Source organism: Scyliorhinus torazame, chromosome 6, assembly GCF_047496885.1.
Source record: "Scyliorhinus torazame isolate Kashiwa2021f chromosome 6, sScyTor2.1, whole genome shotgun sequence".
In the NCBI taxonomy this organism is placed as follows: Eukaryota; Metazoa; Chordata; class Chondrichthyes; order Carcharhiniformes; family Scyliorhinidae; genus Scyliorhinus; species Scyliorhinus torazame.
Window position 1 is genome coordinate 200,958,633 of NC_092712.1, and position 14,553 is coordinate 200,973,185.

The 14,553-nt window shown below is 48.4% G+C and overlaps 1 long non-coding RNA gene across 2 annotated transcripts in view; it reads left to right on the forward strand.

The window, feature by feature from the left end:
* Positions 1-14,553, forward strand: part of LOC140425766 (uncharacterized) — a 120,141-nt gene that overhangs the window by 98,174 nt on the left and 7,414 nt on the right. For both annotated transcript variants that reach the window (XR_011947989.1, XR_011947988.1), the window contains exons 2-3: positions 410-484; positions 9,712-9,851. This is a non-coding gene — a long non-coding RNA (uncharacterized lncRNA). The remainder of the gene's footprint in view (positions 1-409; positions 485-9,711; positions 9,852-14,553) is intronic.

Sequence of the window (14,553 nt, forward strand, 5' to 3'; positions counted from 1 at the left end):
TGAGACAAGTAAAGAGACAATGAAAGAAGTGCAATGCCCAGCTACAGAAATACTGGATGTTAATGAGACCAAAGGCAGGCCAGCAAGAGTGCAAAGAAGCAAGGTGGAAATGGATCAAAGCTAACCCAGCAGTAATTAAAGAGGCTCAATGAGGGACCTGAAAAGGTTAAAAAGGAAGATGGGAGTAGAGCAAAGATTTGTTTGGCAGACAGTTTATGGCAGGAATAAACGAGTTCAAGGGGAGTCCCCAAGCCGAGAAGCAGATAGTGATAGTGATGTCTCACACAGCTGGGACCTAAGAATCAGCGCGGGAATTTGAAAAAGCGCGGGAGCTGCGAGGCAGAGGGGACCGTTTAAAAGGTCGCTGCCTGGGGTGAGGTAAGTACTGATTAACTTACTTACCTTGCAGGCCAAGTCGATTTCAGCAGGAGCGGAGCAGGCTAGTCCATTTCAGCGGGGGCAGTGCGGAAGTGATTTCTGGGAGGTAAGTCTCTCCTTTAAATTTTTTTTTTTTAAATTTTAGTGTTTAAGGTGGGAACAGGAAGTCGACCCGCGGACTTCTGGGAAGACCCTCACCAATAAATTCTGGTGGAGAGGAAACCCGAGACAATACACCTGTAGTGTCTCCCACCCGCCCTCCTCCTCTAACCTAATAATAAAACCCATTGGTGTGAGGTAAGTACCATATTTTATTATTGTTATTAATATTTTTTTTAATATAAAAAATTTAATTTGGTTGTTTGCCAGATCTTGGTAGAAAGTTAGAGGGATGGCAGGGAAGGGAGTGCAATGTTCCTCCTGCAGGATGTTTGAGGTGAGGGATGCCGTTAGTGTCCCTGCTGATTTTACCTGCAGGAAGTGCTGCCATCTCCAGCTCCTCCAATACCGAGTTAGGGAACTGGAGCAGGAGTTGGAAGAACTTCGGATCATTCGGGAGGCAGAGGGGGTCATAGATAGCAGCTTCAGGGAATTAGTTACACCAAAGATTGGAGATAGATGGGTAACTGTAAGAGGGACTGGGAAAAAACTGTCAGTGCAGGGATCCCCTGCGGTCGTTCCCCTGAGAAACAAGTATACCGCTTTGGATACTTGTGGGGGGGGGGACTTACCAGGGGTAAGCCATGGGGTACGGGCCTCTGGCACGGAGTCTGTCCCTGTTGCTCAGAAGGGAAGGGGGGAGAGGAGCAGAGCATTAGTAATTGGGGACTCGATAGTCAGGGGCACAGATAGGAGATTTTGTGGGAGCTTGAGAGACTCATGTTTGGTATGTTGCCTCCCAGGTGCAAGGGTACGTGATGTCTCGGATCGTGTTTTCCGGGTCCTTAAGGGGGAGGGGGAGCAGCCCCAAGTCGTGGTCCACATTGGCACTAATGACATAGGTAGGAAAGGGGATAAGGATGTCAGGCAGGCTTTCAGGGAGCTAGGATGGAAGCTCAGAACTAGAACAAACAGAGTTGTTATCTCTGGGTTGTTGCCCGTGCCACGTGATAGTGAGATGAGGAATAGGGAGAGAGAGCAATTAAACACGTGGCTACAGGGATGGCGCAGGCGGGAGGGATTCAGATTTCTCGATAACTGGGGCTCTTTCTGGGGAAGGTGGGACCTCTACAGACAGGATGGTCTACATCTGAACCTGCGGGGCACAAATATCCTGGGGGGGAGATTTGTTAGTGCTCTTTGGGGGGGTTTAAACTAATGCAGCAGGGGCATGGGAACCTGGATTGCAGTTTTAGGGTAAGGGAGAATGAGAGTATAGAGGTCAGGAGCTCAGATTTGACGTCGCAGGAGGGAGCCAGTGTTCAGGTAGGTGGTTTGAAGTGTGTCTACTTCAATGCCAGGAGTATACGAAATAAGGTAGGGGAACTGGCAGCATGGGTTGGTACCTGGGACTTCGATGTTGTGGCCATTTCGGAGACATGGATAGAGCAGGGACAGGAATGGATGTTGCAGGTTCCGGGGATTAGGTGTTTTAGTAAGCTCAGAGAAGGAGGCAAAAGAGGGGGAGGTGTGGCGCTGCTAGTCAAGAGCAGTATTACGGTGGCGGAGAGGATGCTAGATGGGGACTCATCTTCCGAGGTAGTATGGGCTGAGGTTAGAAACATGAAAGGAGAGGTCACACTGTTGGGAGTCTTCTATAGGCCTCCAAATAGTTCTAGGGATGTAGAGGAAAGGATGGCGAGGATGATCCTGGATAAGAGCGAAAGTAACAGGGTAGTTATTATGGGAGACTTTAACTTTCCAAATATTGACTGGAAAAGATATAGTTCGAGTACATTAGATGGGTCATTTTTTGTACAGTGTGTGCAGGAGGGTTTCCTGACACAGTTTGTTGACAGGCCAACAAGAGGCGAGGCCACATTGGATTTGGTTTTGGGTAATGAACCAGGCCAGGTGTTGGATTTGGAGGTAGGTGAGCACTTTGGGGACAGTGACCACAATTCGGTGACGTTTACGTTAAGGATAGAAAGGGATAAGTATACACCGCAGGGCAAGAGTTATAGCTGGGGGAAGGGAAATTATGATGCCATTAGACGTGACTTGGGGGGGATAAGGTGGAGAGGTAGGCTGCAAGTGTTGGACACGCTGGATAAGTGGAGCTTGTTCAAGGATCAGCTACTGCGTGTTCTTGATAAGTATGTACCGGTCAGGCAGGGAGGAAGGTGCCGAGCGAGGGAACCGTGGTTTACCAAAGAAGTGGAATCTCTTGTTAAGAGGAAGAAGGAGGCCTATGTGAAGATGAAGTGTGAAGTTTCAATTGGGGCGATGGATAGTTACAAGGTAGCGAGGAAGGATCTAAAGATAGAGCTAAGACGAGCAAGGAGGGGACATGAGAAGTATTTGGCAGGAAGGATCAAGGAAAACCCAAAAGCTTTCTATAGGTATGTCAGGAATAAGCGAATGACTAGGGAAAGAGTAGGACCAGTCAAGGACAGGGATGGGAAGTTGTGTGTAGAGTCTGAAGAGATAGGCGAGATACTAAATGAATATTTTTCGTCAGTATTCACTCAGGAAAAAGATAATGCTGTGGAGGAGAATGCTGAGCTCCAGGTGAATAGATTAGATGGCATTGAGGTACGTAAGGAAGAGGTGTTGGCAATTCTGGACAGGCTGAAAATAGATAAGTCCCCGGGACCTGATGGGATTTATCCTAGGATTCTCTGGGAGGCCAGGGAAGAGATTGCTGGACCATTGGCTTTGATTTTTATGTCATCATTGGCTACAGGAATAGTGCCAGAGGACTGGAGGATAGCAAATGTGGTCCCTTTGTTCAAAAAGGGGAGCAGAGACAACCCCGGCAACTATAGACCGGTGAGCCTCACGTCTGTAGTGGGTAAAGTCTTGGAGGGGATTATAAGAGACAAGATTTATAATCATCTAGATAGGAATAATATGATCAGGGATAGTCAGCATGGCTTTGTGAAGGGTAGGTCATGCCTCACAAACCTTATCGAGTTCTTTGAGAAGGTGACTGAACAGGTAGACGAGGGTAGAGCAGTTGATGTGGTGTATATGGATTTCAGCAAAGCGTTTGATAAGGTTCCCCACGGTAGGCTATTGCAGAAAATACGGAGGCTGGGGATTGAGGGTGATTTAGAGATGTGGATCAGAAATTGGCTAGCTGAAAGAAGACAGAGGGTGGTGGTTGATGGGAAATGTTCAGAATGGAGTTCAGTCACAAGTGGAGTACCACAAGGATCTGTTCTGGGGCCGTTGCTGTTTGTCATTTTTATCAATGACCTAGAGGAAGGCGCAGAAGGGTGGGTGAGTAAATTTGCAGACGATACTAAAGTCGGCGGTGTTGTCAATAGTGTGGAAGGAAGTAGCAGGTTACAGAGGGATATAGATAAGCTGCAGAGCTGGGCTGAGAGGTGGCAAATGGAGTTTAATGTAGAGAAGTGTGAGGTGATTCACTTTGGAAGGAATAACAGGAATGTGGAATATTTGGCTAATGGAAAAGTTCTTGAAAGTGTGGATGAGCAGAGGGATCTAGGTGTCCATGTACATAGATCCCTGAAAGTTGCCACCCAGGTTGATAGGGTGGTGAAGAAGGCCTATGGAGTGTTGGCCTTTATTGGTAGAGGGATTGAGTTCCGGAGTCAGGAGGTCATGTTGCAGCTGTACAGAACTCTGGTACGGCCGCATTTGGAGTATTGCGTACAGTTCTGGTCACCGCATTATAGGAAGGACGTGGAGGCTTTGGAGCGGGTGCAGAGGAGATTTACCAGGATGTTGCCTGGTATGGAGGGAAAATCTTATGAGGAAAGGCTGATGGACTTGAGGTTGTTTTCGTTGGAGAGAAGAAGGTTAAGAGGAGACTTAATAGAGGCATACAAAATGATTAGGGGGTTGGATAGGGTGGACAGTGAGAGCCTTCTCCCGCGGATGGAAATGGCTGGCACGAGGGGACATAACTTTAAACTGAGGGGTAATAGATATAGGACAGAGGTCAGAGGTAGGTTCTTTACGCAAAGAGTAGTGAGGCCGTGGAATGCACTACCTGCTACAGTAGTGAACTCGCCAACATTGAGGGCATTTAAAAGTTTATTGGATAAACATATGGATGATAATGGTATAGTGTAGGTTAGATGGCTTTTGTTTCGGTGCAACATCGTGGGCCGAAGGGCCTGTACTGCGCTGTATTTTTCTATGTTCTATGTTCTACAGTTGAAGAGCCATAAGGGAATATAACAGGAGTCAAATTCACTTGGAGAAGGTAATTATCCAGGAGACAAGGAACAGGCAAAGAGAAGGCAATTCCCAGGAAAACAAAGGGCAGTAATGACCCAGTGTTCTGTTTGGCTTCATTGTGAATTTAAATGGGGAACAGGGAAATTCCCAAATGTGAGACAGCATCGGAAGCAACGAGAGACTCTTGGGACTGGACTCGCGCACACACACAGGCATTGCCGAAGTATCACCACCGATGTGGAGGTTCAACAAAAACGTTTTTGACAGAAACTGTGAGTAAGAAGGTCGCCAGTCGAGGAAGACGTACTTGCGTTGAGGTGAGTGGGGTCTGGGCTGCAGGGATGGCACAATTGACGAATCTGCACAGGCTGCAGGACCCGGGGATTTCAAAGTCTGCCAGCTCTGTACGAGTCACTACTTGGGAGAAAAGTTGAAAGACTCAGGCAACAAGGGGAAACATTTTCGAATTGCTTGTTCAAGGGATTGTTTGTGCCAGACTCTCCACGCTGCCGGGATCCAAAAACGGTGGGAAAAACAGGCGCCATGGACAGGTTTGATGAGGATTATGAAACATGGAATTTATATGAAGAAAGATTCTAATTGTTTTAATAGCTAATCAGACACTGGATGACCTAAGGGTCACAAACAAACAAACAAAGAACAAAGAAAAGTACAACACAGGAACAGGCCCTTCGGCCCTACAGGCCTGCGCCGACCATGCTGCCCGTCTAAACTAAAATCTTCTACACTTCCGGGGTCTGTATCCCTCGATTCCCATCCTATTCATGTATTTGTCAAGATGCCCCTTAATTTGTTTATGTCTCTGGTCTCCATTCCAAAGTGTAGCTCTCCAGCGGTTCTTAAGAAGTTGCTGTAAACTCATTTCGTGCAGCAAGTAACTGATCAGCATGACGTTGGCAAACTTTTTCATCATCTGTCTGTATGGTATATGATATTGGAGCTGTTTTCACTAGGATTATAGCTGGTACCCATTTCGCGGTAATGTAAGTATCAGGTAGAGTTAACAAATCAAGTTAACAAGGAGAGTAGCCAGCCCCCGCACTGCAGGCTGGACGTTGGACAAGGAGAGTAACCAGCCCCCGCACTGCAGGCTGGATGTGGGACAAGGAGAGTAACCAGCGCCCGCACTGCAGGCTGGACGTTGGACAAGGAGAGTAACCAGCCCCCGCACTGCAGGCTGGATGTGGGACAAGGAGAGTAACCAGCGCCCGCACTGCAGGCTGGACGTTGGACAAGGAGAGTAACCAGCCCCCGCACTGCAGGCTGGATGTGGGACAAGGAGAGTAACCAGCCCCCGCACTGCAGGCTGGATGTGGGACAAGGAGAGTAACCAGCCCCCGCACTGCAGGCTGGACGTTGGACAAGGAGAGTAACCAGCCCCCGCACTGCAGGCTGGATGTGGGACAAGGAGAGTAACCAGCGCCCGCACTGCAGGCTGGACGTGGGACTTTCAGTTGACGAAGAGGTGTGTGGACGGCTGAGGAAATGTGTTCAGAACTACCTGGAAGTTAACGACACAGTGAAGCTTCGGCGGCGGTGGTCTGGGAGGCATTGAAGGTGGTTGTTAGAGGGGAGCTGATCTCGATACGGGCCCACAGGGAGAAGGCAGACAGTGCAGAGACGGACCAACTGATAAAGGAGATATTGCAGGTCGACAGGAGGCAGACGGAGGCTCCAGAGGCAGGGTTTCTAAGGGAGCGACAGAGGCTACAGGCGGAGTTTGGCTTGTTAACTACAGGGAGGGCGGTGGAGCAGCTGAGGAAGGCGAGGAGGGCGATCTATGAACATGGAGAGAAGGCCAGCAGAATGCTTGTGCAGCAGCTTAGAAAGAGGGAGGCAGCCAGGGAGATTTGGAAAGTAAAGGACAGGGATGGGAACCTGGTCGGACATTCAGCAGGGTTTAATAAGGCGTTCAAGGAGTTTTACAGCAGGTTGTATGAGTCGGAACCCCCAGCTGGGCCGGAGGGGATGGTCACAATGGACGCAGAGAAGGCATTTGATCGGGTGGAATGGGAATATCTGTGGAAGGTACTGGGGCGGTTTGGATTTGGGCGGGGCTTCATTGACTGGGTCAGGCTGCTGTATCAGGCGCCCGAGGCGAGTGTACGGATGAACAGGTTGACATCGGACTATTTCAGGCTGCATCGGGGGATGGGACAGGGATGCCCCCTCTCCCCACTGCTGTTCGCGTTGGCCATAGAGCCACTGGCAATTGCGCTGAGAGCCCCAAGGGGCTGGAAGGGGCTGGTCCGGGGAGGGGTGGAACACAGAGTCTCGCTATATGCGGACGACCTGCTCATTTATGTTCCGGCCCACTAGAAGGGATGGAAGAAATTATGAGGATCCTGGGGGAATGTGGCCGGTTTTCGGGGTAGAAACTGAATATAGAGAAAAGTGAGATGTTTGCAATCCAGGCAAGGGGACAGGAGAGGCGATTGGAGGAGCTGCTGTTCAGGGTGGTAGGGGGAAGCTTTCGGTACCTCGGCATTCAGGTGGTGCAGAAATGGGAACGGCTACACAAGTTAAATTTGGCCCGATTAGTAGACCAAATGAAGGAGGATTTCCGAAGTTGAGTCACGCCCCCGTTGTCACTAGCTGGGAGGGTGCAGACAGTGAAAATGACGGTCCTCCCAAGATTCCTGTTTGTGTTTCAGTGTCTCCCCATCATCATTCCGCGGTCCTTCTTTAGACGGGTCAGTGAGGTGACCACTGGCTTGGTATGGGTGGGTAAGACCCCGCGAGTTAAAAAGGGGATGCTGGAGCGGAGCCGGGGGGGAGAGCGGGCTGGCACTCCCGAACTTTAGTAATTATTACTTGGCGGCGAATCCCTTGATTAGGAAGTGGGTGGTGGGGGGAGGGTCGGTGTGGGAGTGTGTGGAGGCGGCATCATGCAAGGGCACTAGTTTGGAGCATTGGTAACGGTGCCTCTGCCATTCCCGCCGGCACGGTACTCTACCAGCCCCATAGTGGTGGCGGCCCTGAGAGTCTGGGGGAAATGGAGGAGACATGTAGGAGCAGAGGGAGCATCGGTCTGGTCTCTAATCTGTAATAATCACCGTTTTGCCACGGGGAGGCTGGATGGAGGGTTCCGGAGATGGCAGAGAGCAGGGATTGAGAGGATGGGAGGTATGTTTATAGAGGGGAGCTTTTCTACCTGAGGGAGCTGGGGGAGAAATTTGGGCTGACGAGAGGAAATGAATTTTGGTACCTGCGGGCACGGGACTTCCTACGCAGGCAGGTCTCAACCTTCCCGCACCTGCCACCAAGGGGGATACAGGACAGGGTAGTTTCCAGAATGTGGGTGGGAGAAGGGAGGCTTTCTGACATTTACAAGGAGTTTATGGGGTCAGAGGAGACGTAGACCGAGAAGTTGAAACGCAAGTGGGAGGAGGAATTAGGAGGAGAGATAGAGGATGTCTGTGGGCAGACGCGTTGAGTAGAGTCAACGCGTCCACATCATGTGCCAGGCTCAGCCAAATACAGTTCAAGGTCGTTCACTGGGCTCACATGAAAGTGGCTCGGATGAGCAGGTTCTTTGGGGTAGAAGATGGGTGCGCAAGGTATGCGGGAGGGTCAGCGAACCATGTCCATATGTTCTGGACATGCCCAAAGCTTAGGGGATTCTGGCAGCGGTTTGTAGGTGTCATGTCCAACGTGTTGAAAACAAGGGTGGCACCGAGTCCAGAGGTGGCGATTTTCGGAGTGTCGGAAGACCCGGGAATCCAGGAGGAGAAAGAGGCAGACGTTGTAACCTTTGCTTCCCTGGTAGCCCGGAGACGGATACTATTAGCTTGGAGGGACCCAAAGCCCCAAAGACGGAGACCGGGCTAACTGACGTGGCTAGCTTTCTCTGTTTGGAGAAAATCAAGTTCGCCTTGAGAGGGTCAATGTTAGGGTTCGCCCGGAGGTGGCAGCCGTTCGTCGACTTCCTTGCGGAAAATTAATCGTCAGCAGAGTGGGGGGGGGGCGTTGGGGCTGAGCTTAGTTTAGAGTAGGGGGGTTAGTAAAGCTGGGACCTGTAAGGGAGGAAGACGGCTTTTGCACTATGTTTATATTCTCATGTACATTGTTTATTCTTTTGTTATAAAACCAAAAATACCTCAATAAAATGTTCAGAAAAAAAAAAGATTGCCATTGCCCAACTTTCTCTTCAATTTAAGCTTCTAATCCTGGCCACCAAAAATAACTGTATGCTAATTCCTTCATCCTTATCACATTAAGATGTCCCTCATGCAGTTTTTCAAAGACTCTACGATGTAAGCACAGAGGAATAATCACACGGATTGCTTACAATAGAACTCCATTCTGTGCTGTCAACTCAAGTCTTCATGTCATGTAGGGCATGAGATCTGGATTTTTCCGATGAATGTCTGACAGCGTTTCTTTTTGGACCAAGTCCATCACCTTCCCCATCACTGGATCGGGTCTTGTACATTTGAAGTTTAGATGAAGTCACAGGGACACTATGTGTGAGCGAGGGATACAAAAGATTGACAAAATGTTCTTCAGGTTCATGCTTACTCGAAACAGCAATCGTGATAAATCCTGGAACTCCCTTCCTAACATCACTCTGGGTGGACCCATAGGGCAGCACAGTAGCACAGTGATTAGCACAGTTGCTTCACAGCTCCAGGGTCCCAGGTTCGATTCCCGGCTTGGGTCACTGTCTGTGCGGAGTCTGCACGTTCTCCCCGTGTGTGCGTGGGTTTACTCCGGGTGCTCCGGTTTCCTCCCACAGTCCAAAGATGTGCAGGTTAGGTGGATTGGCCATGCTAAATTGCCCTTAGTGTCCAAAATTGCCCTTGGTGTTGGGTAGAGTTACTGGGTTATGGGATAGGGTGGAGGTGTGGGCTTGGGTAGGGTGCTCTTTCAAAGAGCCGGTGCAGACTCGATGGGCCGAATGGCCTCCTTCTGCACTGTAAATTCTATGATTTTATAAGAGAATAACTGTAAAAAAAAAACAAATACTTGCCACACTGGAATGCCTTGTTTTTCCCGAAGGCTTACATCCCATTTTCAAGAACATGGAGCAGTTCGGCACCAGAGTGGCACACGGCTTTGGGTAGAACTTGGAGCCCATTCTTTCAAGCATGGAGCTTGAAGTCACCCCCATTCGCACTTTATGGAAGCCGTTGTCATGTGTGAGTACCTTTAAGAAATGAGTGTTTAAGAAATGTCCCATTAAGAAATGGGTGTTTATCAGTGATGTCAGAGTGTGGGTGCAGCTGGGCTGTCTGTCAGCTTTTTACTTTTGTTTTAGGCTGTTTGCTGCAGGGCGTGTTTTAGTTTCGGTTTCAGAGCTGGATAGCTGCAGTCACAGCCAGAAGGTGTATGAGTCTCTCTCTCTGTAATCTAAAAACTGTAAATCGATCCTTTGGTGATTTAAAACTAATAACTGCTCTCAGTAGTGACTTTAACCTGATGTGCTTCTGTTGAAAGTTCTTTTTTAAGTCTTCTGGATGTTAAAAGGACAGCTTAAGGAGTACAAAGAACAAAGAACAAAGAAAAATTACAACACAGGAACAGGCCCTTTGGCCCTCCAAGCCTGCGCCAATTCAGATCCTCTATCTAAAACTGTCACCTATTTTCTAAAGATCTGAATCCCTCTGCTCCCTGCCCATTCATGTATCTGTCCAGATACATCTTAAATGACGCTACCTTGCCGCCTCTGCCACCTCCGCCGGCAATGATTTCCAGGCACCCACCACCCTCTGCGTAAAGAACTTTGAATGCATATCTCCCTTAAACTTTTCCCCTCTCACTTTGACCTCGTGACCCCTAGTAATTGAGTCCCCGACTCTGGGGAAAAACTTCTTGCTATCCACCCTGTCTATACCTCATGATTTTGTAGACCTCAATGAGGCCCCCCTCAACCTCCGTCTTTCTAATGAAAATAATCCTAATGAACTCAACCTCTCTTCATAGCTAGTGCCCTCCATACCAGGCAACATCCTGGTGAACCTCCTCTGCACCTTCTCCAAAGCATCCACATCCTTTTGGTAACGTGGTGACCAGAACTGTACACAGTATTCCAAATGTGGCCGAACCAAAGTCTTATACAACTGTAACATGACCTGCCAACTCTTGTACTCAATACCCCTTCCGATGAAGGAAAGCATGCCGTACGCCTTCTTGACCACTCTATCGACCTGCGCAGCCACCTTCAGGGTACAATGGACCTGAACACCCCGATCTCTCTGGACAACAATTTTCCCCAGGGCTTTTTCATTTACCGTATAGTTCGCCCTTGAATTGGATCTTCCAAAATGCATCACCTCACAATTGCCCGGATTGAACTCCATCTGCCATTTATCCGCTCAACTCGCCAATCTATCTATATTCTGCTTTATTCTCTGACAGTCCCCTTCACTATCTGCTACTCCATCAATCTTAGTGTCATCTGCAAACTTGCTAATCAGACCACCTATACCTTCCTCCAGATCATTTATGTATATCACAAACAACAGTGGTCCCAGCACAGATCCCTGTGGAACATCACTGGTCACAGTTCTCCAATTTGAGAAACTCCCTTCCAACACTACTCTCTGTCTCCTGTTGCCCAGCCAGTTCTTTATCCATCTAGCTAGTACACCCTGGACCCCATGAGACTTCACTGTCTCCATCAGCCTACCATGGGAAACTTTATCAAATGCCTTACTGAAGTCCATGTATATGACATCTACAGCCCTTCCCTCATCAATCAACTTTGTCACTTCCTCAAATAATTCTATTAAGTTGGTAAGACATGACCTTCCCTGCACAAAACCATGTTGCCTATCACTGATAAGCCCATTTTCTTCCAAATGGCAATGGATCCTATCCCTCAGTATCTTCTGCAGCAGCTTCCCTACCACTGACGTCAGGCTCTCCGGTCTATAATTACCTGGATTATCCCTGTTACCCTTCTTAAACAAGGGGACAACATTAGCAATTCTCCAGTCCTCCGGTACCTCACCCGTGTTCAAGGATGCTGCAAAGATACCTGTTAAGACCCCAGCTATTTCCTCTCTCACTTCCCTCAGTAACCTGGGATAGATCCCATCCGGACCTGGGGACTTGTCCACCTTAATGCCTTTTAGAATACCCAACACATCCTCCCTCCTTTTGCTGACTTGACCTAGAATAATCAAACATCTATCCCTAACCTCAACATCCATTATGTCCCTCTCCTCGGTGAATACCAATGCAAAGTACTTGTTAAGAATCTCACCCATTTTCTCTGACTCCATGCATAACTTTCCTCCTTTGTCCTTGAGTGGGCCAACCCTTTCTCTAGTTACCCGCTTGCTCCTTAGAGATGAATAAAAGGCTTTGGGATTTTCCTTAACTCTGTTTGCTAAAGATATTTCATGACCCCTTTTAGCCCTCTTAATTCCTCGTTTCAGATTGGTCCTACATTCCCGATAGTCTTCCAAAGCTTTGTCTGTCTTCAGTCGCCTAGACCTTATGTATGCTTCCTTCTTCCTCTTAGCTCGTCTCACAATTTCGCCTGTCATCCATGGTTCCCTAACCTTGCCATTTCTATCCCTCATTTTCACAGAGACATATCTGTCCTGCACTCTAATCAACCTCTCTTTAAAAGCCTCCCACATATTAAATGTGGATTTACCTTCAAACAGCTGCTCCCAATCCACATTTCCCAGCTCCTGCCGAATTTTGGTATAGTTGGCCTTCCCCCAATTTAGCACTCTTCCTTTAGGACCACTTTCGTCTTTGTCCATGAGTATTCTAAAACTTACAGAATTGTAATTACTATTCCCAAAGTAATCTCCGACTGAAACTTCAACCACCTGGCCGGGCTCATTCCCCAACACCAGGTCCAGTATGGCCCCTTCCCGAGTTGGACTATTTACATACTGCTCGAGAAAACCTTCCTGGATGCTCCTTACAAATTCTGCTCCATCTAGATCTCTGACACTAAATGTACCCCAGTCAATGTTGGGAAAATTAAAATCTCCTCTCACCACCACCTTGTTGCTCCTACATCTTTCCATAATCTGTTTACATATTTGTACCTCTATCTCACGCTCACTGTTGGGAGGTCTGTAGTACAGCCCCAACATTGTTACCGCACCCTTCCTATTTCTGAGCTATGCCCATATCGCTTCACTGCTCGAGTCCTCCATAGTGACCTCCTTCAGCACAGCTGTGATATCCTATCTGACCAGTAATGCAACTCCTCCACTCCTTTTACCCCCGTCTCTATCCCGCCTGAAGCATCGATATCCTGTGATATTTAGTCGCCAGTCTTGCCCTTCCCTCAACCAAGTCTCAGGAATAGCAATAACATCATACTCCCAGGTACTAATCCAAGCCCTAAGTTCATCTGCCTTACCTACTACACTTTGTGCATTAAAACAAATGCACATCAGACCACCAGTCCCTTCGCGTTCATCATCTGCTCCCTGCCTACTCTTCCCCTTCGTCACGCTGACTTAGTGATCTAGTTCCTTACAGGCTTTAGTTACGACCTCCTTACTGCCTACTAACCTCCTCATTTGGTTCCCATCCCCCTGCACATTAGTTTAAACCCTCCCCAACAGCGTTAGCAAAAGCACCCCCAAGGACATTGGTTCCAGTCCGGCCCAGGTGTAGACCATCCAATTTGTAGTAGTCCCACCTCCCCCAGAACCGGTCCCAATGTCCCAAAAATCTGAACCCCTCCCTCCTGCACCATATCTCAAGCCACGCATACTGTAAGGTTTTCGGGCAATTCGGCCCTTTTGGAGAAACTCAGAGACTGTAAACTGACTTTCCAGCCAAGGGAACAGAACCAGTTTTCCCAGCAGGCTTGGCCCGCTGAGCTGAGTGGGGACATAAGCACATAAATATTTACAAACACCCCCCTAGGAGCTACAAGGAAGAAGGAGCCAGACAACAAGATAACATCAAGACACAGACAAAGGGGCACGGGAATACACAGGAGGCTTGCATGCAAGCAGGACAATGGGATGGTCATAGCCCCATGCAAATGTAAATGACCTGGCCTCCACCAGAGCAGAATCCAATCAACACCCCATCAACATAGCAGCATCTCCGGAGCAGATGGAAGTCTTTGAAAATCTTCAAGGGAGCTCAACCTCGTTATCTCAAAAAACAGACTGGAGGCGGACCTAGGGGAGGTACTCCCATCTCGACAGCTCTGACCGGCTCAAAGGGGGCGGGACCAGCGGGAACTTTAAAACTTACCTTTTCAATGCAAAAGGGGCTGGCCGATCACAGAACAAAGCCAGGTAAAGCAATATAAAAGGGGCTGTGTTTTCAATTGGGGGTCTCTTCGTTCCTGGCTCGACCTCTGCACCCCTGACTTGACCTCTGCAGCCTGTGACCGTAAGTAACCCGCAGCAGCTTGCGAAACTCCCTTGATTTTAATAGTGGTTGAGGCTTTGGGGAAGGGAACTTGTTTTGTGCCTTGTGATTTTGCTAAAACCTGTGTAACCGTAAGAATTTTCGTTGTGTCCGCTATATTACCTTTTGAATAGACTTAGTTGTATTAGAGCATAAGATTTTATTGTGTTTCTTCTGTTGATGATTTTGACCTGGGTTTTACAATAAACCGTGATTTGATGCTAATTGGAGTCGTTTAAATTCTTCAATCCTTCACCAGCGATCTCTGACCAAGTCATTGTTAAAATACTCCTCACCTTAATTCCGGGTTCAAGAATCGAGGGTCATCTTGAGCGATTCACTCAGGACAGACTGCTGGTTAGGAAATAAACAGCAGTGTCCTATTCTCTCTCTTGGGAAAGCTACTCTAGTGGAGTAGGAACCGGGTGGGTGTTGTACCACCGGCAAGAGAGAGAATCACCTGGGTATTGGTAGGGGTCTGGAGATCTGTGTGAT